The sequence below is a fragment of the Seriola lalandi genome, unplaced genomic scaffold (assembly GCF_002814215.2).
Source record: "Seriola lalandi dorsalis isolate HSWRI2012SDOR001 ecotype SW California unplaced genomic scaffold, Sedor1 jcf7180002054910, whole genome shotgun sequence".
Lineage (NCBI taxonomy): Eukaryota > Metazoa > Chordata > Actinopteri > Carangiformes > Carangidae > Seriola > Seriola lalandi.
The window spans coordinates 508,471-532,169 of record NW_019525462.1 but is presented as its reverse complement, the minus strand read 5'-3'; positions in this window follow the sequence as shown (position 1 = coordinate 532,169).

The window sequence follows — 23,699 nt, the reverse complement described above, 5'->3', positions numbered from 1 at the left end:
GGGAGGGCGGGCCGGCTGTATAAATGTCTGTTCTCTCATTCATTTTGACAAATTGAATTATAGGGGGTTAGTACCTCCAAGCAAATGGCCGCATTAACGTTGTGAACTTTAGGGTGGGGAGGAGGAGGAGGAGGAGGAGGGTGGGTGGTCCGAAGGGATCAGCCAGCGCTTTTTAATTTGCATTAACTCTAATGCCACCTTAACATTAACAACCCGTCTGAAGCGCTCAACCATACACTCACTCACACCTCTCTCTCTCCTCCCTCGCTCTCTCTCTCTCTCTCTCTCTCTCACACACACACACGCACACACACACACTGAGCTCCATTTTGTCTTATTAATTTGGACTTCTTCTTTTTTAAATTCATTGGGGTTAATGTGACACGCAGTGCATTAAGGCAGGGCGGGACCCAATTTATCTTCAACATCACACTCAGTGGACGAAAAGTGTTGACACGTTGATTTCGGGGAGGATATGAGCGAACGCGCGCGCGCACACACACACACTCATACGCACTCACACACATGAGTGGCATGTGTTCTTCCAAAGATCGCAGATGTTTATCAGCCTTTGCATGCAGCTCTGATCTTGTGTTTGTGGCATTAGGCCGGAGACATTGGACAAAACAAACAAACAAACAAAAAAAAAAAAACACATTCACCAAACTATAGCCTACTGCCCATATACACCCCCCTCCCCTCGGTGTATACCTTTTCATTATCCACTGCGTTACCCAGTGTTATCTGGCGCCTATAATAAAATATTTAGGCGCACTAGTATATGCTTTTAGACGGAAAATGAAGGCGACAGCGGGAGTTCATGCTTGTTTAGCGTTTAAAGATTAAAAGAGAAGCTAACTCTTTTTTTTTTTTTTCTTGGACAGATGTGGGGATGCTCTGCGTTAAAAGTGGAGCAAGTGAGGGATAAGATGCTGTTCCACATCAGGTCAAAGATGCTATGCCTAGAGCCTGATTGCATTTCCTTTCTTCAATTTTTAATTTTTTTTTGTAATGAAATGAACGAGATAATCAGCAAGTTATTCTCAGTTATTTGTTATTGATTGATATGATTCTTCCTTATAGATAAGGGCAGATAGCAGTGTTCAGCAGTGATGTAATGTAGGAGCATCCATCCTGTTCAGTGAGCAACATAAATCAACTCCTTCACTCCAATTAGACCAGCTAATGGGGTAATTATTATCACTGTACTACCAACCTACTTTGCAGTCATAAATTTAACCATGAATTCTTTTAAGTCTTGGGATTTCATGTTCGTTTAGTTATGTATTGGAGTTTGGTTTTTTTGCCATTTAACATCAACCTCAGACTACTGTAATCTGAATAATAACTGTGTAGCACTTTGAAGTATAAGCCTGTTAATTTGCATCTTCCTTTCCAACTAAACTCATATTAAAAAGTTCCCAAGAAACATTGTAATCATGAAGGTGTCACTTTCCTGATAATCTGTGGTTGATTAATGAGCCTCAAGGAGGGGAGTGCGCCAGTGTGTGTGTGTGTGTGTGTGTGTGTGTGTGTGTCTCTGTGTGTGTGTGTGTGTGTGTGTGTTTATGTGTGTGAAAGACACAGCAGAGAGAGAGAGGGAAGGAGGGGGAGAGAGAGAGAGTGGTAAAGGGAGGAGGCTCAAAAAGCTTCTCATCCCCAAACAAAAATAAAGGTCAACTATAGCAAAGCTCAGTCTTTCCTGACAGTGATGGGTGACGTTAAATGTTGATGGATATCTTTTTGGCTATGTATAACAACCCTGTATATTATATATTTACACACGGTTATTGACAATGGCCATATGTAGACTATTACAGCACAGAGTGTTATTGGAGACTGAACACTTGAGGTGTTTGTGAGGTAAACCCACCTCCGAACAAAACCACCGGCACTGTGTATTGCAGATTGTTTAGACCTTTAACGAATATGTGATTTGAGGCTGCATTACAAGATTCACTTCTCAAGTGGTCCTGTTTCTAAATGTTTTCCTACGTTCAGTTAATACAGTCATGTTACAAACTTGGAGCTGCTGGAATCACAGGACAGGTATGATTTTTAGTAACAGAATTGAAAACTAATTTGTCTGATTTTGGTCAATATTATACATAAATATGAACATGAAAAATTTCCAGTGGTTTTAAAAGAATGGATCAGTCATATCTATCAGCTGCTCATAAACAAGTTTCCATCAGTGTAATTTCACTGTCAGTATTATTTCACTTTCTTTCCTAAGCTAAATTCAGGCCTGAGGAAACTTTGAGCGAGCATTTTCATTTTCTCTGATTTTTCAACTCGGAGCGTCTCAAGATCGGAGGCGAAATGTGTCAGTTCTTCTCTGAGTTTTGAACACTGCTGAGGGTTGAGTGTGCACCGAGACAGGAAACTTGCCTCAATCAAGTGTGGTTCAGCGACAGCGCTGATGTTGACCCCCCCTTGCCATGTTAAAACTCCCCAGTGTGGGTTGGCGTCAGGTGAAGGAAGAACTCGGTTTATTGACGTGTTCGAAATGGAGTTGTCCCTGTTTTGTATCTCCTTAGCGCTCAACCTGTCTTCTCTCCTGCCGTGGTTATCAAAAATAAAACGTTTAGATAAACAGTGAGCTTCTACTCTGTTTTGTTCCAGCACTATTTTTGTTCCAACTTTATGAAATATTAGTTCTATCCTATTTCACCCCGTTTGAGGATACTGCTCCTGCACACTGATGTCTTGGGGTCCACTGTCTCATGCGCTGTTTTTTGAGTCAACAATGTAGAAACCCAAGCTGACCTCAATAAGTGAAGACAGCTGCACAGGCCGACTCGCTCTGTGACATGAAGCCCCGAGCAGCTCCCAGGCTTTTCAATAGCTACCATGTTTCTCTTTCTGCAGTCATAGAAATAATGTCCAAGCATTCTTTTACACGCACACACGCACGCACGCACGCACGCACGCACGCACACACACACACACACACACACACACACACACACACACACACACACACACACACACAATGCTTATCCAGCAAAACATTAGCCTATCTACTGTCTAGTCTAGTCTTGGAATCCAAATGGAATATTGATCTCCAACGATCTTCTCAATGTATTTCTTATTTCTTCTCTTGAGCAACACAATGATTTTTTTTCCATTCCTCCTCTTTTGGCCCTAAAGCCCTAATGGTTTTTGCATGAGTTGGGTTGTAGACTGTGCTCCTTCAGGCATTCTGTATAAAAACGGCGACTTTTGTTGCTGTTGCTGAAGATGTTTCCAGGTGGTAATAAATTCTTTTGTTTGGTGGTTTGTGCAAACTAGTAAATGTACTGTATCTTTACCAGCTGAGGTGGCTTTTAAAATAACTTCCTTTCATGTGTTTATTTTTTTATCAGGTTATCTTGGTCGGTCTATGGATCATTTCTTAACCCAGTAAAGTAATACTAGGTATTACAAATCAGATCTTACACGTGAGGGGCCAAAACTAAGTATTTATACTCAGACACAAACTTTATTGAGGTTTATGAGAGGAATCATATTATAAAGATTGGTGTGCAAAGCTTTTCATTAATTCACCAAATAATAATCTTTGAAAACCACATATTTTTGATTCGAGCTGAGGTAGTGGCAATTACAGTTTAGTCGTACACTACAGTCAGGAGAGAGCATACAAGGTGTGGAGGGGATATTGCCTCATTACAGTCTAAATCCAGTTTATGCGGGCTGTAAACTATAGTGGTTCTTTGTGAACTTTCACTGTGATTACAGTGTAGTTACAGGGACTGTTAATTAAAGCATTTCTTTGTTCAAACCAACATGTTTGTAACATTTGTCAGTTTTCCACTTTTGCAGTAAAATCTTTCATATCTTACAAAATATGTTGCTCTTCTGTAATTTACAAGCCGCAATCTAAGGCATTATGAAAAAAAAGGAAGCCAAGGGCAGTGTATGAATTTATGCGACATACTGTCTTAAACACATCACCAAGGTGGACATCAAAATACATTATGCAAATCGTGCAGACGTGGCATTTTAAATGATAGCATATCCATTATCCCTCGTGTATCATCCCGAGCATGGTGTGCAGCAAAGGCGGTGAAATCCAATGAAAGTTTTTAACAATACCATGATAATATGTCTGAGATGAGTGTACTCAACCCTCTCTCTCTCTCCCTCTCACTCTCTCTCTCTCTCTCTCAATCTTCCTCTCACTCCCGTCTCTCTTGCTGTTCCTCCTCTCCGGCCGCTCTAAGAGGTTTAACATGTCAAAGTTCTCTCAGCACATCCATAATTGATCGCCACAATGGGAGCATCTTCGCTGCACTTAGTTAACTAGCTATCTGCAGGTGTTCCCTTAGCAACTGGCCAGGGACTGAAACACTGAAGTACTGTATGTAGACTCCCAAGCCCCAAAAATGTGAACCCGATGTGTCTTGTAAATCTTGGTGTTGGCCCCTTGTTCACCGGTTGTGTTCCTGGACTGTGTGCATGTGTGTCTGCCCATTACACAGTCCAAGATACGAGTGAAAACAATCAGATGTCGTGTAACACTGGCATTTGCACTTGCTCCTCTGTGGTCATCCCTGTGATTTAAATACTGAGTGTAAGGGATTATCTCCTCTTTGCACCATTCACATGTCATAAATGACAACTTACGTAACAATGGTCCTGTTTTTTGATGGGAAAATGATTGGAAACATATGGATATATTACTGTGAGCCCATCTTTTTCATATCTTTTCATTCTTGATACATATGATTTGTTAAAATTTGTGATATGGGGTATTTTGCAGAAAGACTGCATGTCAAATCTAATGTTATATATTTGTTTATTTATGCATTTGTTTGTTCAGATCAGTTACATATTAGAACAAGAACTGCCCGTAGTGGCTGACACTGTGATTAATACATTTCACTTCTTATGGATCCCCAGACTATAACACTGACAGAAACCAGAGCATATTAAGATGCCAAGTGGTTGGCCAAATTTGAATTTGTGTGTGTGTGTGTGTGTTAATATATATATATATATGTATATGTATATATCCACTGTTACTTTGATCCAGCTACTGTAGCTTATATTAACTTATATTGTATCATCGTCTCTGTTTTTTAGTCATCACTGATCAGGAGTAATAGCTGCTTTAATGTCTTCCAGCAAGTTGAATATAAATCTGTGACAGGTTCCACGTAATGCGCGCAGCCAACAAAATTTACTTCACTTCAAGGACAATATATAAAAATCGGGCTCCTCTTTTTTACTGCGACATTTTTATTTTTCTGATCTTAAGAAGCTTATGCTGACACACAGGGTCTTATTGACTTTTACTATAAACCTTTGAAAACCTAAAATAATTCAGCGGCCTGAACTTGAAGCAACTTTGAGTGTTAACCCAAATTTAAATAAAACAGCAGAGGTCTAGCAGGGCCAATCAAATATTTTACAGGTGGAATAGAGGAAAATGTGAAATCCTGTATGTGTGTCAACTAACCTTAGACAAAGGGAACATGTGCCTGTAATTCTTATTTATCTGATTATAATGTAGTTTTCTTTCCCCTGCTCTTTTTCAGGAGGGGAAATTCAAACAGGCTGGCTGGCCAAACAATGAGACCTGTCAGTCACCTTTCTATGTGTGTGTGTGTGTGTGTGTGTGTGTCTGTATGTGTCACCAACAGCAGGCCCATCATGTCAGACTCTGGAGTGACACTGATCGTAGTGTGATGTGCACACAAACACACACATACACACACACACACACACACACACACACACACACACACACACACACACACACACAGAGAGAAGGGCCAGGTGGTTGCTTTCTCTGTCATGACGGACCCCAGACCAGACCAATGACTCCTTCAAACCCCTCAACACCTGCGGCCACAGCCATTGCAGCCAACCCAGCTGCAGCCGTGTGCAGCCACTAGTTATTGAATACATTTTCACCATCTGAAATTTCCAAGGAACATTTTGTTTAATATCAATATACAGACTGTTGAACAAGTCGGGGGAGCACCATCAAAAGAGCACCATCAATGCTCTTTAGATGGTTATAGTTTAAAAGAGTAATTCTTACCCATGTCCCACCGCTGCATACCAGTATGCCAGTTATATTCAAATCAATAACAACAATGTGCCATTAAATCAGATCTGCCATGTAATCACCAATTATCAAAATGTTACACCCTGATATTTGGCCTCAGATACTTTATTTAATCAGATACTTAAAGTAATTTTAAATCCATGCTGTCCTGAAGATGGATCAATAGCAAAAGTGATTTTAGCTTACTTTTTCTGTGCTTGTGTATCTGACAGGAGACTGTCCTGTGAAATACAAGCGCATAGTTAAGTTATTGTTAAGTGACATCTTTCAGCCGTCGTAATTATGACGGGGAGCATGACGAGAGGAAGTTAGGTGACAGAGTATATATATCGACAAAGTCTGAAGAAAGAGGATGGGTGGATGGAAGGGTTGATAAAACACAGCACTTTTGCATTGGAGGATGATTGATTGTTCCTGTTTATTATTGTAGCCATGACGACAAATGTCCTCTACCCTTAAGGAAGCACTTTTTAAAATTTAATTCTTTTATTTTTTTAAAGTTATTTTTTCGGGCTTTGAGAAAGAGAGAGAGACAAGAATGTTGGGGTGAAAGGGGGGATGGCATGCAGGATCAGACCAGACTCGAAACCGGGCCACTGTGGTAAGGACTAAGGTTAAATGGTAAATGCTCTACCCAAAGGAAGTACTTATTGTAATCCAAACCATGATCTTTTCCTCACCCTAACCAAGTAGTTTTAATGCTTATACCTAACCAAACAGTGACCATTCCGCAGTAACAGAATATTTATTATTGTTACCATGACGACAAAGGTCAGGTACGTCCGCAGTGTTGTATCCAAGACTTGGGAAAGTGACTTATATGGTCGTTTGGGTTAGAGGACCTATTGGACAGAACTTCAGCATTATAAGTGTTGGACAAGTGTTTCGGACAAGTACTTAAAAAAAGTTAGATGAACCTCATAAGCAATGAAAGCACCCGTGTCACTACACCTGTTATCACATGGTTATAATCTGAGTACCATCCTGTCTCAGTTTTGCTGCTTTAAAAAAAAAAAAACATCTCTTTTTCTTTTCCTCTGTCCTCTCCTTCCCTTTCTCTCCTCTTTGTCTAGAAATAACCAGAGAAAGAATGACCAGGAATGACCTGCTTTCATCCTCTTCCACCATCTTTCCATTTGTTTCTGTGCTTGATGCACATGGATATTATAAAGTCATGATCCTCTTTCAATATTCACCTACATAATAGAACTAGTACATCGAGCGTAGCTGCGTTAAGGGGTAGAGAATGTGTTATAGCCAGTGATTATCTTCCTGAGGACGACACCGCCTAGGCAGGCACTTACAATTATTTATTCATAATGCATCCACTGAAACACAAATGCACTTTATTGTCTCATTCTGCATCTTATTTTACCCATAAACCAGAAAATGGGCTGGGTTTCTAATGAAAGAGCCATGTTAATATCAAGGCAGATAAGGGCTGGCATGTGCAGATGGGAGCACTGTGTGGAAACCCAATCACAAGTTCCTTCAATCACTCAAAACCAGAACAAGAGGGAATGGATGCATTTAAATATTTCCCTCTACCTGGAGGTATTAAAACTATACAATTTTAATACCTATTTAACATGCAGTTGCTTTTTGTGCCTCTCATTTTTGCAGTTCTGCATAAAAAGCAGGCAGGTAATGCAGGAGTAACTGTGGCAGCTATGGGCATGACATGGTTTTTCAACCAGGCACGTCTGCAGTATTCCCCGGCTTTAATCGCTGCATTAAGATCTTACTCGCTGAGTGGGCTCCTCTCTCTCCCAGCAGTCTAATTCTGGCTTTCTTCTTTGTTCTGTTGTCTTCGTTGTGCTTAAAAATGCTCAAGATTTGGGCCACACAAAAAACTTTGTACTTCATAATTCAGTTTATTCCCGTTTTTTGAGCACTTCTCTGAGTACCAGAAAACTGCTAATTTTAGTCTTAGGAAACAATTAGGAATTCAGTCTGTAAAGAGAGTTCATTAACATGTACAGTATAGAGGAAAACTGTTATGAATGATCAAACACTGCTGTATCTCTTCACCTGAAAACTCCTGTTCAGAATCTGGACACAAGTGGAAATGTTAAATGTGAGGAGCTGTGGATTCATCAAATGTTTACATGAGCTTCTACACCAAAATTGAAAGCAATGCAAAGGACTCAAAACCTGTTTCCCTCTATCTGGACACCAGACCCCCATGACCTCTGGCCCTTTTCCATGTCAGAGCTCCTGAGACAAGATGTAATACAAAGTTGTGTGTATTGCTTACAGAAAGCCCCTAATAATCAAATGGTTTTTGAGCTTAGGTTAAAGGTGGCTGATATTTAAAGACGGGCTAACTGAGCCAGGGCATACTAACTTCAGTAGAAGAAAAGAAGTGAAACAAGAGGGTTGCTTTCCACCGCTGGAGACAGGTCTTTGCAAGTAAAGGAATGAAGTTTGATGCTGAACTCGCAACATTTCTTCTAGACTGGTAAGTGAACAGCTGTTAACGCCAAGGTTGGCTATGTAGCAATAGCAAAATTTACAAAATGCTCCTCTAAGTTTGGATGCATTGGGGTTTGGGTTTCCCAATCACACAATGATGGAGGCTGGATATACAGGATATCAGAAAGAGCAGAAAAAGGCTCAAGTCAGGAAAGTATTATAAGGGTATGGTGGGAGGAAAAATAAGGAAAATGAAAACAAATCATGGATTAATGAATGAATAGTTATCTAACCAAGCGAGAAGGCAGGACACCAGTAAAGACACTACACCTGAGGTCTACATAGACATACATGTGGTTTATAGGTAGACATTTTCAGCTTTCAGTGATCTTGACTACATTTCCACCACAGACAAAATGAACAGTCAAGGAGTGTTCAAACAGAATGCAAGGCAAATTTTAGACTTAGCATAATTGCATTTAAGTCAGCAGAAGAACACAAGTGGCCATGAATGTTTCAACTTGAGTGGAAAATTGTTGTTTATCCCGGGGCTTTATGAATCTGTTGTTACATTACAAATTTACAAAGACAAGAGGGAAAAGAGTAAAGGAAGGGAAATAATATAACAGGTGGAAAATAAAATAACAGAAAGAACTGGAATCCCTGGTGAGTTCTGAGATTAGTTAGGAGCAGAGCTCCCACACAAACATACACACAGTTTGTACATAAGTTGATAGGTAGATGATTTTACACTGTATAGAGTTGGTACTTTTGCTGTCCGGGGTGAATAAACAGACTGCACAAATGATCCAGCAATCAAACTCACACAAATAACACAAGGTAAAATTTGTCTCTCTCTTTCTGTCTATGAAAACAAGCAAGCAAACAAACAAACAAACAAACAAACAACAACAAACCTATTAAAATAGATTAATAAAGTTAGTATAGGGACTGGTCACCAGCAGATAAAAATGGCTCTGGATAATAAAATGTCAATGGTATCTCATCCATTAGCAACATTTCCCTTAAAACCTCAGAATGTGTGTTCCTCCAGTGTCAGGGTCACTTTGAAAGACAAAGTAAAAGAGAATATGAGTGGTGATATGAATATTATGAAGGAGTATGGAGAAGAGGGAAGTCATTCCACCCATCCACGTTCCTTTATTTTCCACTCCGCCGATCACATTTGAATATTTTGAAAGGAGTGCCTATGTTTGCCTTATCATGCATTATTCTGAGGCATTACCTGGGCCTTAACACTGCAATAAAGATGGCTGGGAAGTCTCTCTCCCTTTTTCACAGAGATGCACAACAATAATAATATTCATACACCACCCGCCTTTAGAAGAGGGGCCTTTCGTTTGACTTTATAATCCCTTTAAAGATGTGCATGTTAGTAGCTGAGATTTATCCAGTGTGAATGAGGCTGTTTTTTTTTTTTGTTTTTTTTTAATGTGTTGATACAAGGACAACTTTTTGAGGCAAAGGAAAGAGAGCGATATTACCTTCAGTTGGAATGGGAATGGCCAAATTCTTGTGGAAATCTTATTATCACTGTGGATAATAAAGTAAACTGTAAGGAAATAAATTATCGTAGAAGATATGGGTTCTGCAGGAGTCTAGATATTTTGAATAGTTAAACTCAAAAAGCCTCCGCAATGTTGTAGGAACTAAACCAAAATGATTTATGTTCCTCGCTTTTTTTCCTCGGGAAAGTTCTCAGGAAACCTAATACATCTAACTTTATACAGAGCATTTGATGTTTGCAACAAATGGCATTACAATTACAGTGACAGCGATAATGGACAGCTGGAAGGTACAGTACATCTGTGTTACATTAATTCGTTTCAGGGCCCATCATTCCTTCTTCCACCTACACACAGATGCAGACCACCTCCGTGTCTTGCATTGCCAGACCTATCTCCACACTACTGACCCCCCAACCCCCAACACACACAGCAGGTTAGACAAGGTGTCACGTCATTCCCTTATCGTTGACTTCTTTCATTAGGCTATACAATGCCCTCAACATGTGTTTTTGCCAAAATGATAAAAGAGAACATTATTCTTCACACAACCCTGCCAAAGCAACGCTGGGAAGCATGACAACTGAAATGTGGTGCTGCATTGTTTTATACTACTGATAAACAGCCACTTAAAGAGTGGTGCACTAGTTAGCTTTGTCCTGTTAGTCAAAACACTGAAAATTTTATTTGGACTATTTTTCTCTTTTTTTCTTGTATTTTTAACACATTTATTTTTATTTTTATACTATTACATGCCGCCTTCCTATTGGAGATAAAACCACAAATCCAAGCTTTTCTGTTGCTGCTTTGATGCAATAAATGACATCTAAGCAGCAATGTGGAGACATATTTTCAAATATTTACATGCTGGTCATGTGACATAAGGTATTTTTTTTTCAGCTGTTATGTGCTCTATAAACTACTCCATTGCTTCCTGTGTTCTTCTTTTTTTGCCCCAGCACCCACAGACAAATAATATATGTTGGCCTTTCGCCCCACGTGTCAAAAAAGTTTGAGCTGATCTGAGAAACAATCACATTTCCTGTGGAGACAGTTGAGGGAAATGAGAGAGTCTCCTGGCCTAGTGATGGAGATTTGTTGCTCGAGGGTTTACACTGGGTTTTCCTATACACCTCCCTTTTCCCAAACAAAAAAAAAAATGCTTGTGTGACATTAGTCTTGGAACAAGTATAGTGCCCTGAAACCATGAATAGAAATACATTTCCCTGCTTCCACCCTGACCCTGAGCCCTTTAGCCTGCAGCCATTACTGTTACACACCCACAGAGGGTCAACTCTCCAAACCCCTGAATACGACCTTCTTCTGCCTTCCAAAGAGAGGTGGTGGCGGGGCAGGGCAGACAGACGGACAGAAAAACAAACAGAAAGACAGAAGGAAAGAACCCTTCCAGTGTCCGATGAGTTGTTGTTTGTCTCCTTGAGGTTGCCTGTAGCCTTGATGCTTTTTTGTCTTGCCTCTGGACTTATTTTACTCCCTTCTCTCCTTCTCCCTCCCTCGATCTTTCTCACTCTTGCTCCATCTCTTTCCCTCATTCACCCCATCACTCTCCCTCTTGTCTGTGTTTCTCTGCCTCTCTCTCTTTCTCTCTCTCTCTCTCTCTCTCTCTCTACCCACTTTTCCTTCCGAAGGCTAAGGATTCCTGCGGCCCCTCTGAGAGAAGTGTGTGAAAATGCACAATGCAGGTCCCCCGGCGTGCCCACCCCCGGCACAGAGTGTGAGAAGAGGGCCCTGCATTTGATGCCTGACTGACCAAATCTTCTGCCAGATAGCTGGGCCTTTCTATTCCCAGTGGCGCGGTGAGAGCGTGGCCAGAAGTGGTGCGGAAGGAGAGGGGAAGGCACAGTAATTGTATCAAGGTCTGTAGAGATTCCCTACCCACCCACCAACCCACCCCACCCCTCCTCTCCTAAACCGCTCCTGAGCTGCTTCTCAGTTAAAAGGAAAAGGGTCCCTGGGCAGCAAGAAGCAACTTCTCTCCAGAATAACCAAAAAACAGTGTGCACTCATATATGAATAACGTTCAATTTATCACATGAAAGCCCATATATTGAATACAACACCTTGCACTGTCCCCAATTCCATCTATTTTTCAACACTGCCAATGAAAAAAAGAAATAAAAGCTGAGTTTAAATCCCAAAGTCACTTTTGGATTGTATTCTGCCAAGGAAATCCATGCTGTTTTTTGTCATAAAATTGTCATTACAACAGCGACCTTTACATATTTGCAGCTGAAAGCAAGATTCTTACACATCTTGCAACTGAGCCTGTGTGTCTTCTGCTTCTTGGAGACTTCATCACAGTGTTGCTTATATTGTCATGCCATGGAAATTTCCAAGGGTAAACTGTAAGGTACAGGTGATTCGTGCCAATCTCATAAAGTGGTGATAACAAGAAATGATCATGATGACAAAATAGCTGTGACAAAAATATTACTGATTATCATCTGAAAACACACAATAACAGCGCAGGAACACAATAATGGATCCAAGTCAGTGACACCCTCCTCCCTTAAAGAGGCTGCTATTGTGATGCTAAATATTTCATCAGTTGACGGAGAGAGGAGTTCAGAGGGCCTCGGGAGAGAATGCCATCCACTACAAGTGCTTGTCAGACCTGCGCGCTCCATGAAATTTTAGGATATAGCATCCTCTCTCAGCAGCCCAAGAGAAAGAAAAGGGGAGCCAGAGATCATCCTTACTCCTCAGCAATATAAAAATCCATGCAGCAAATGAGAAAGATGCAAAAATAAATAAATAAAGCAATAAATACATAAAATAAAACCGGCATGTTAAGTAAGTAATATTTTTTTTTTAAATATATTATAATCATAATCTATACCGAAATGCATTTCTTTGCTTGTGTATTTTTAAGATGAAGTTTTGCAACTGTTAATGGAGCCATATACTTAAATACTAAGTCAATGAGAATGGAGCCACCCAACCTAATTGAAATTAATACAGTTCAGTTTTATTCATATAGCGCTGATAGCAGGTCTAGACCAAATTTTATAATATTATATGCAGCAACAGTCCGCATCCCCCGTCTATCACAACAATGGTGGTAGTAGATGGGGTGGGGAGTCCAACACATCATTGTTAGTTCTCATCGCATGAGGACTTAGATCCTCAGTGTACACCAGTGTTCACAAGACTGTCTGACTGCGATTTATCATGATTTATTTTGAGGTGACCTTTAGTGGCCGTAATAATTTTGACCGTAGCAAAAGAGGAAATTAGGTGGTTGTGACAAAGTCTGGAAAAGTAGGACTGCTGTTCCTTTCCTGTGTGAAACCAAAAGTCAGTAGTTTCTTTTATCCATGACTGTTCTACAACCTCAACCACGTTTATTACTGTAACCATGACAACAGAGGTCCTTTAACCTTAAGGAAGTACTTATTTTAAACCAAACCACAATCTTTACCTAAACCTAACCAAGTAGTCTCTTGCCTAAACTTAACAAAACTTCTTATTATACAATAGAGGATCAGCTGTTAGGTCTGGCACATCCGCCACTGGTACACTCTTGAGGTATCTGACAGTAGGAACCTAGTTAGTGGACTTGTCGACATGCCGACCCTATGTGGGCTGGTAAAAACCTCCACACCTGAACTTCTTCAAAGCTGATGGAGAACCACAGGAAGTGGCCAAAATGTTCAAAATTCTCCAAAAGGTTTGCAGTGCCTGAACTGAATAGGGATCCCCCCTTCACAGGGTCTGGAAATATCCAACAGGAAGCAAAAGAACAAGTTGAAGAAGAACATTGAACAGTAAACCACAGTTTCACTGAACACAGCCCTTAAAGCGAAAACACCCCTGGGGTAGTGTGTTTCAGCAGAATGCCAATTTACAGATTTGAAATGTTTTGCTCTAGCCAAAGAGTGAGCCACTGTTACAGGAGCTTGACATTGTCGCCACAATAGAGCAACAGCTGCTGTGAGAATCAGAAGTATGCTGTGCATTCCACAAAGCCAGAGCATGCACAGGAGGCAAACAATTCAAGATGGAAAGGGGAAGCCGGCATTAAGCAGAACCAGGCTAAACCTCAGGCAGAACATGTGAGGTTCTCAGCTACGAAGTCAGTAAAAATGTAGCATCGCTTCAGCACTCTCAAATGAACAAACAGCTCAAGTGGACTTTCAGAAAACACAAATCCCTGACTCACTTCGCCAAAGTCAGTACCAAGAACAATACTGGCTAAGAAGACCACAATTTAAGGAAAATCGCATCAGTGGGTTCAAATGAGAGAGCCCTGAGCACGGCAGGAAGCTCCCACTGGTGCTGAAAATGTTTAGCCTGACAATAGTCTCCTGCTAAAGAATGGCATAAACCAACGTACATATCCAACATGGCCGTATCCAGTGGTTACAGAGAGTCATAACATCAGAATCAGCTGGAGGATAGTCATCTCTCTAGGACGAAGATGCTTCAGAGGGCATGTGATCTTTTCTGAGAACTCCCCATCCATTTCAAAGGGCCACGCTCAGCACTGCACATTTTCTGCATCCCTTCCAATTCATTACCCCCTCACCCACATGTATTATTCTGCCCGCTACGAATTCCCTCTTGTCTCCAGGGGCAAATTTATTGGTTGAAGCATTTTGACTCCATTTACCTTTTAAAAGCGACCGTTTAAAGCTCAATAGTTTCCCCTCTCGACTCCATTCCTTGATAGTCTGGGGTCGAGTGCCTTCCTTCTGCTTTGATGAGCAGTGTAACTCCATTCACTTCCACGCTATCGGAAATATTGGAGATGAGTTTGTTTGTATGCCAGAGTTTATGCAGCTCATGTAAGGAAACAAGACTGACAGTTTTAGTAATGGATGTACTGTTGATATTTCTTGGCTAAATGTTTCCCATAAAACATTTAGCTGCAATGTAAACCTTCAGTAAATAGGTACAACAAGAGATAAACACATTGTTCTTTTTTGTATTTAATATTAAGAAATAAAGCCCAGCTAAAGCAACCTCAATAACACTTGATGTAAATCAAAGTCAAAGCTGTTTGTGAGTCTAAATGAGCGAGTGACGTGATGTTACAGGAGGCTATATAGGACATGACTCTCCTCTCTCACTTCTCTCTGTCGCAGATAGGGAACATTATGCATATTTCAGATGGATTTAAGCTGTGTCCTGTGGGTCCTTTAACAGCCCATCATATTTATGAGGACAGCATATTATCGCCATCAAGAGAGTGTCACAGAAGCTCGGAGAGGAGATGACTCTAATTGTTGCTGGCGTTAGGAGAGCGCACTATAGGGGCCACTGTTTTCCCTTCCACTGAAGAGGACGATTGCCAAGTTCTAAACACGGATTGCAACCAAGGAAGGCGGAAGTTATTGTCGGTAACAACCAAACTGCAGCTATTTCACTTGTGAAATATGTTGATTTTTAATGATCATTTGTGTCTTCATCATCACAAAGCTTTCTTGAGTTTCCTGGAAAGTGTGACTCATATTTAATTTGACAATAACCTGAGCAATACAGCCACTTCAAAGAGAGCATCCGGATTTGATTGGTAACTTTCAAACAATCTATGACTTTTCTCTCCAGGGAATAAGCAGAGGAGAGTTGTAGATCGTTAGACAACGAGAGTTCAGTGTTTGCCAATTCAAAAGTTTCACTGTTCCACTGTGGGACCCAAAGTAGTGTTCCAAGCATTCACATACCTGTGTACATTCATTCTCTCTCTCACACACACTCACAGGCGTACGCCACACAGGCACAGACAGTGGTATTGTAAGTAAGGGCCACAGTGGTTCATCGGCAGGACAGAGACATAAATCTTTGTGCCCTGAGGACAGGTGTGGGAACCAGGGAGGGAGCAGTTTAAAGGGCCCCACACGGCAGCTTTGATTCACTGTAATTGTCACAGTGCAGTAAAGAACAGCACAGTTAGCTCTCCGCAGAGACCATCCCCTGTTCAAACACGTTAGAGAGCTTAAAATAGAACTTGCTTGATTAAATGAAGTTGCAGTTACAAAGAGTCAAATTTGTGATTATCAGAGACGCTCTCAACAATTATATTATTACATGTAATGTAAGGGAAATACATATTTTATGATTCTGTCTTACTATATTTATAATTCACTTTATCAACCTCTCTGTAATTGTCAGTGTAGTGCAGAGGCCAAGCCAATACAAGTACATAAAACTACATCAAAGGCCAAACCGGTGTGCACCCAGAAGGATTACAGTTGCAGCCATTACAGAAGTCCCTAGTCGAGTGTCTGCGGTGCATCAACAGAAAAAATCAGTAGTAAGTCAAATAAAAATCTACAATAGTTCCCACTACACTGGGGAAGCAATCCCATACTGTGTGGAGTTAATTTTCTATACAGTTAAAAACTGGGAGGGAAACGTACACACATACATCAATTAGCTTCATCATTCATCTTCGGTGCTTGTGATGAGTTATGTCCTGGAGATCTATAACATGAGTGACAAGTAGGAATGCTGGTGTGCACTGCTGCGTTTGTCCAAGCAGGCCCCCCGATCGCATCAGTCACACCTGGCGACCGCCTTGGGCTTACCAGCCTGTAATTTCATGGCTCAAAAGTACAATGTCTCATTCTGTCAACATTCAGTCCTGATCGAGGCTCACTCATTTACTGTGGTATACGGCGTGCCTCCCGCCATTCTTCGGTCTGGTGAGAATGTTGCTCAACATATTTACAGTGTCTTAATTTCTGCACGATTTTCGGTCCTTGATGTCGGCGACAGTAAGAAAAGAAGAGAGAGATTTGTTTTGGGAGATAAGCGTGAGATTGATGGCGGCTGTAGATCAGATTTTTTTTTTAGGCCTCACACTTTTCAACGATGGTGGTCCGCGATACTTTGGCGGCTTATGTTACTTTTAGGTAGAAATCCAATCTCTCTCCGTCCCTCTCTCCCTCTCTGTTTACTCCCTGCTACAAAAAACAAATGACAAATTACCCACAAGGACTCTCCAAGAACACACTGCATCATGCATCATAAACAATATACATTTATCTCCTCTTTTTTTTTTCCTCCCCTCCTTGTGTAATTATTAAGTTAAATCACTTCGCTGTCCGTCCCAACCGACTGTCTACCTACTATCTGTCTAAGAAATAATTAACAATAAGATATGCCTCTGCTCGCTCAATCGTCGTGTTAATGGTTTTCAGATAATCAATATGCATATAGTTGTACATTTAAATTAGGATCAATATGCTTTGCTTAAGTAATACTTTATGCTAACAGGACATGTCGTTAGTTAGTTTGGGAGCAGTGTTTTAAGTATCCAGATGACTTTGGTGTGAGGCCTTGAGAGCGCTGATGCTTTAGGAATTCATATAAGGCAGTGGTGTTAAAGGTAGTTAATAACTCATAACCACGAAAACAGTTTAAACAGATAAATATGCCCCCTCTGCCACACAGTGTGGTTTAATATACTCTTAAGAGGTCATTATGTTGAAAACACTGACTGCACAAATGCCCACTGTTTTATCTGTTTTCCGGTCAACAACAGCATTTCTTAAATTTTTCATAAAGGACTGCGTTGACTCCCGTGAGGTTTGAATCAGTCACTCTCACGGAAAAAGACAGAGCAACCCTTTAATTGTATTCAAAGCTTGAGAGCACTTAAGTGTGCCTGAATGTCATGTTGAACTTTACCATCCACGGCTGCCGAGGAGCCAGGGGCAACAGGGGCAAGAGCTCAAAGGTTAAGGAAAGTGTGATGCTTTATTACAGGTGGAGAAGTAATTTTCCATCAATCGATTTCAAATGATTATAAGCCCTGGAGGGCATCGATGCTTTATTATTGTCTCATTCAAACCAATCTATAAACGCAGGTAAAGAGGAAAGAAAGATGATCTATGATTAAAACATATAAAACAATATGCTTTGATGCTGTGGTTTTACACTGTAATATAATAATAACAAAGATATGACAATAAAAATGTACATGTGAAATAAATGTTGTCTAAATCACTCAAAGAAAATTCAATAGGAACTGATCCTCTTTAGAAACTGAATGTATCCCTTATTACAATTCTCATGCACCGGCTATTATTAATGGGAAAAAAAGAGGAATTTGAATGTAAATATTCTGTCAAACTGAAATAAAACATGTAGGTGGGAGCACAGTGTTTGCATGTGTGTGCACATCGAGGCGCTCATTCATGAATATGTGTATCCTTGTGTGTTTCCCCTCTCTGACAATGGAGCACCCTTTAGATTTGCTGCTGATGGCGTGTCACGCCGAAATAGATCCCCCTCAGCACTGACACCAGAAGTCAGGCTGTTTGATGGTTCCCAACTTGGGTCGCCTCCGCGTGATTGACGGTTGGTAGATTGCCTGCCGACCAAACACGAGTGTGAAGGAGACACAGCCTAGTCAATATCCCCCCCGCCCCCTGATGTGTTTTAATGCCTGTGCTTGCATAGAGAGGAGAGCCAACACCTGCACAATCACACACGCACACACACACACACACACACACACACACACACACACACACACACACACACACACAATGCTGTTATCAAAGTTAACTTTCTGTCTCTGTGTTGCTAGTTGCACTTACATAGGGAGTTTTGTGGCAGCTGATTTTTATCTATGTATTTATTTACTGTTGCACCGGTTGGTTGTAGGAGGTGACAAAGCAACAACGTTGCACTGTTTACTGACACATGTCTCTGCAGACTGTGTACAGTGTGTGTGCAAAACAGACACACACAAAAACATAACGACAGTCTCACGAACACTCACACATACAGTAAGACAAACACACCAATTAAAGCCCATTAGCCATACTGTTACACGCATACATGTGCACATGCGAAGGGTGTGTGGTGACAGATAGGGAGAGGATAAATAAATGGCACATGAAAGCAGCATTTTCAAACTTACAGAGGGAGTGTTCACTTTTCAAGAGACCAAGAAACAGGGTAGAGATAAAAAACAAAAAACAAAACAAGGTGTATGAAAAGAAATATGGATAAACGTGTCAATTAATTATTTTGATGAACATGAAAAGAAAGCAGACATATTGACAGACAAACAATTAAAATAAAAATAATGACAAATAAAAAATGATTGAGCAAACTATAAGAGGAAGAAACTCAAAAAGTACAAGGGATTATTACATGATTGTAATAATAAAAAAAATTTACAGAATACAGGTAACAAAAAAGACAAGGAAAAAACTGATTGAAAATAACATAACACGAGAAGAAAAGAATTAAATGAAAAACATAAGAAAGAGGAAAAATATACTTATAGAGTAAAGTTATGATGTATTTAATTGAAATTATAATTAATCTTGTATGATTCTGTTCATTATTTCCTCATTGTTATATCAAATAAGTGTTTGCTTTCTAATAATTCACATGCACATACAGTTCCATATTGATGGGGTTTGGATATACACACACACACACACACGCACGCACACACACACACACACACACACACACACACACACACACACACACACACGCACACCTACACACACACAGGCCAGTGGACTGAGGCCATCATCAAATCACGCTGAGCATTGTTACATTTGAACAGGAGAGGCAGTGGGCCGGAAAGACCCTGTGTTAGTCTGAGAGAGGGGAAGAGAGGGAACAGTGCTCTGTGTGTGTGTGTGACTGCAGGTGGAGGCGCGGGTAGGGGGGAAAACGAGGGAGGAAAGGAGTGAAGTAAGAAGGAAGAGAAAGGCCAGATAGGGAGAAGGGGAAAATAAAGAAACGGTCACCAGACGCAGAAGAGGGAACACAGAGGAGAAATGCAAAAGTGGCAAAAAACTAAAGAAAAGTCAAGAAGGCAGCAGAGGGACAGAGCAGAGAGACAGAGAGACAGGTTGAGGAGAAGTAGAGTAAAGTGAGGTAAAGAGGAGAGCAGAGAGGAAAAAGAAGTGGGAGACTGGAGTGAAAAAAGAGCAGGGGAGGAGGGGGGGGTTACGGAAAGGCGAGGAGGCACCCAGGGGAAGATAGAGGAAAAGGGTTGAAAAGGTGGGAGGAGAGGAGAAGTGTGGAAAGGAGAGGGTGAAGTCAGGGGGGAATAGCTCCTGTTGCCCATCCACGCCGCTGCAGCAGGTCAGCGTTGAATTCCTCCTGATTTGCTCTCTGGATGCACACTCTTCTGCCTCTGTTTCTGAGCCCTCCATGTTTCTTTTAGAGGGATTATCCTCCATTCCTGGAAGGATAGAGGGGATTGGGGGGGGGGTGAAAAAAAGAAAAAACATATAAGTGTGTATATTTATTTGAAGATGGATTGTCAGTGTTTAAGTCACACGAGGGAGAAAGAAAGAAGAAAGAGAGAGAGCAAGAGAGAGAGAACGAAAAGGTCATTCTGTTTCTAGTGACCAGAGGGGGTATTTCGTGCAAGGGAAATTGCAGTGTATTGCTTTTGTGACAGAGGAAATGTAAACTGGCCGTGTGGGTGTGTGACCTCTCGCAGAGGAAGAAAGGGGGACTAAATGGACACAAAACACCCCCTGGGAAGGTTCTCAATTCCTTTAATGTAACTAAAACAGGTATTTGGACGAGGCAATGGCTGATTGTTCCTTCGTGTGCCTGCGAGTCGGTCATTGCAGAATATGATGATGGCGGTGTTTGTGCGGCGGTTTGAAAGTCAGGTCAGTCACTTAGGAAAGGATGTCAAGGGAGAATTTGAGCTGAGACAAAACAAATCTTATCTTCATTATTTTTTCTATTTGCACAGAAAATAAAGCATGGAAATAATGGGATTAATGACATTTAAAATGAGTTTAAATAAAACAAAATTAACTGACATATTTTACATTTAAAATTTGGTACAAATTCAGATGTCATATTCAGTTCAAAACAATGAATATGAAAATAATTTTTCATTCATGTCACTTATTTTTTTTTTATTCAAATAAACTCTTCTTTCTTCAATTTAATAGTTAAAGTCGTAAGCTGTGGATGGTGTCAGACTTGCGGATGGTGTAAGCCTCCTCAGTCGTTGGGTCAGGAGCTTGTGGAAACAGTATAAGAGCTGCCACCTCCTGGTTTCTTGAAGTATTGCAACTGTGCTGCTCAAAATCTGGTAATAAAATCGCTAGGTACATAGTGGGCTTGTAATACAGGAGCCCGGCAAAGAAACACAGACAACTATAAATGTCACAAGTGTGGAGCTCAAATGAAGGAAGAAGATTAATCGATGGCTGTGGAAACCCTACACAATGTGTATATATCTATCTATATATATATAGATATATATATATATAATATATATTAATATACTTATATAAACTTACCTATTGTTAATTCAAGAGTATTTTGTAACATATTTATTACAAAGACATGCATTCATCCCTACTCAATAAATCTATAGAGAAAATACACACATGAAAAAAACCTCCATGTCCTACATGAGATACACATTGACTGATGTAAATGTAACATTCTCCTGTGCAGCAGCCCATTAACGCAGAACTAAACACTCTATAATGCGACATCAAAACCTTAACAGTTGACTGGGTCCAGTCACACCTTATCAATGCTGCGACATTTAAACACGGGCCTGGACATCACATCTGCACCATGCAAAACTAAATGTGATTTAATACCACTTAAGCGTCTGATGCAACACGCACACTCGCACTTGCATACACAGTCATACAAAAGAAATACACGCTCACATACACACACACACACACACACACACACACACACACACACACACACACAAGCATGTTTCTTTCCTTACTTTCATTCACCCTACATATGGTTCTGCAAATTCAGAACATTAAAAAAAATAAAAGCGGTTTTCATTTTAGTGTGGCTGCGTAAATCCACCTAATACGAGAACACAAACACACACACGCGGGGAGTGTAACATTATTGTATGAAAAGTTAAGCACGATGCAGACGTGCTTGTGTGTGTTGGTGAGGTAAAAGTGTCTCACTCTTTTCCATTACTGTTGATTAGTTAACCTTTAAGACACCAGACACTGGTCTTTAATAGGTCCCTCTGTCAGGAAATCAATAGAGTGACAGAACAGAAGGAAGAGTGAAGTTTACAAAAAACAAAACAATCTCCCTCTCTTCTCTGATCATGTGCAACTCGTATGGTTGTATGTGTGTGGTTATGCATGTGTGTCTTTTTGTACAAATTTATAGTGCTATTTTTTTCTTTTTTTTTTTTTTATCTTGGCCCTGACACACTGGATCTGATATGAAACACTTCCATGAGGTTAAAGCGAAGACTTACAGCTTTAATTATGAAGTTGTTCACGTCCATATTGGCCGAGCACTGAGCGGCGTAGGAATTACAGCTCATTAACCGTCCTTCCGCTCTGTTCCAAAATTGGGGAGTCTATATAAAGATCTTTATGTAGCACAATATGGATGTGAACTGTCAAACACACTTTAACACAACAAATACTTGCTGATGGCTTTTATTCCTATGTGCAATGTGCTGAAATGAAATGCAGTGAATGAGGTCAATCAGAAGTTGTTGTTTTTTTTGTGTTTGTTTGCCATCATATAAATATGTTACCTCCAGGCTTCTGTAGGTAACTTTCAAGGGAACACTAATACAATGGTTATTGTTAACTGTTTTTGCTTTTGTGCATGGTTTAGAATTGTTTATGGTTTATCTATGTTCATACACTACTATTCTGCATGGCATGAATGGTTATGATTCAGTGGCATGTTCAGAGCCAGTGCTGGCAGTATGATGATGAAAAATATGCATCTAAAATAACGTAACGTAACAGCAGCAACTACAACAACAACAGCAACAACAACAACAACAACAACAACAGCAGCAGCAACAGCAACAACATACAAACTGGGACAATGACTTCATCTTCAGCCATAGTGGAGACATAGTGTGGTGGATGAGTGACTTGTGTTTTGGTGTTGGATTGATTTTCTCTTCAAACAGAATTATGTGGCTGCTCTTGTTTCCCATCCGAAGCGTTTCTATTTCATTTGTTCAGGATCAGGTCACTGGGACACTCCTGATGTGTCCCACAGATACTACCTGAGAAATATAGAGAGTGCAAACACACACACACACACTCTGAAACAGAAACTGTTGGTACAACATAAAGAAATGCACACACACACACACACACACACACACACACACACACACACACACACACACACACACACACACACATCCTCACACACAAACAGTTTCCCTCCCATTCCTTCAATGTTGTGTCAGTTGTGATGTGCGGAGTATCACTGTATCCCAGATGTCATTAGCTCTAAATCAATTTGCTCATTAGCAACATTGGTGGGTGGCAGATAGTGGGACACAAAGAGAGAGAGAGAGAGAGAGAGAGAGAGAGAGAGGGAGAGACTGACAAGTGACAGCATGTAGAGGGGTGACCAGACATTAAAGGTGCAATCCACTAATTTTACACATGAAGTTCTGTTTACTCACGATAGGGAGTGGAAACAACTGTATAATATAATAAAAACACAATCAAGGTCATCTGAGTTTCAAACTGGAAACTACAAATCCTGCTTAACTACAAACTGGAGCATGGAGTTTTGGTGGAGGAGGTTTTGTGATGACAAAAAAACAAAATGCTATTGGGTTACGTTGTACTGCTTTGATTTTGAAGATATGTCTCTTGCAAGCCTTGTGGAAGTGAAATAAACTGCTGAAGCGCCCTCTAAGGAAGTAAAATAAAACAAATTGT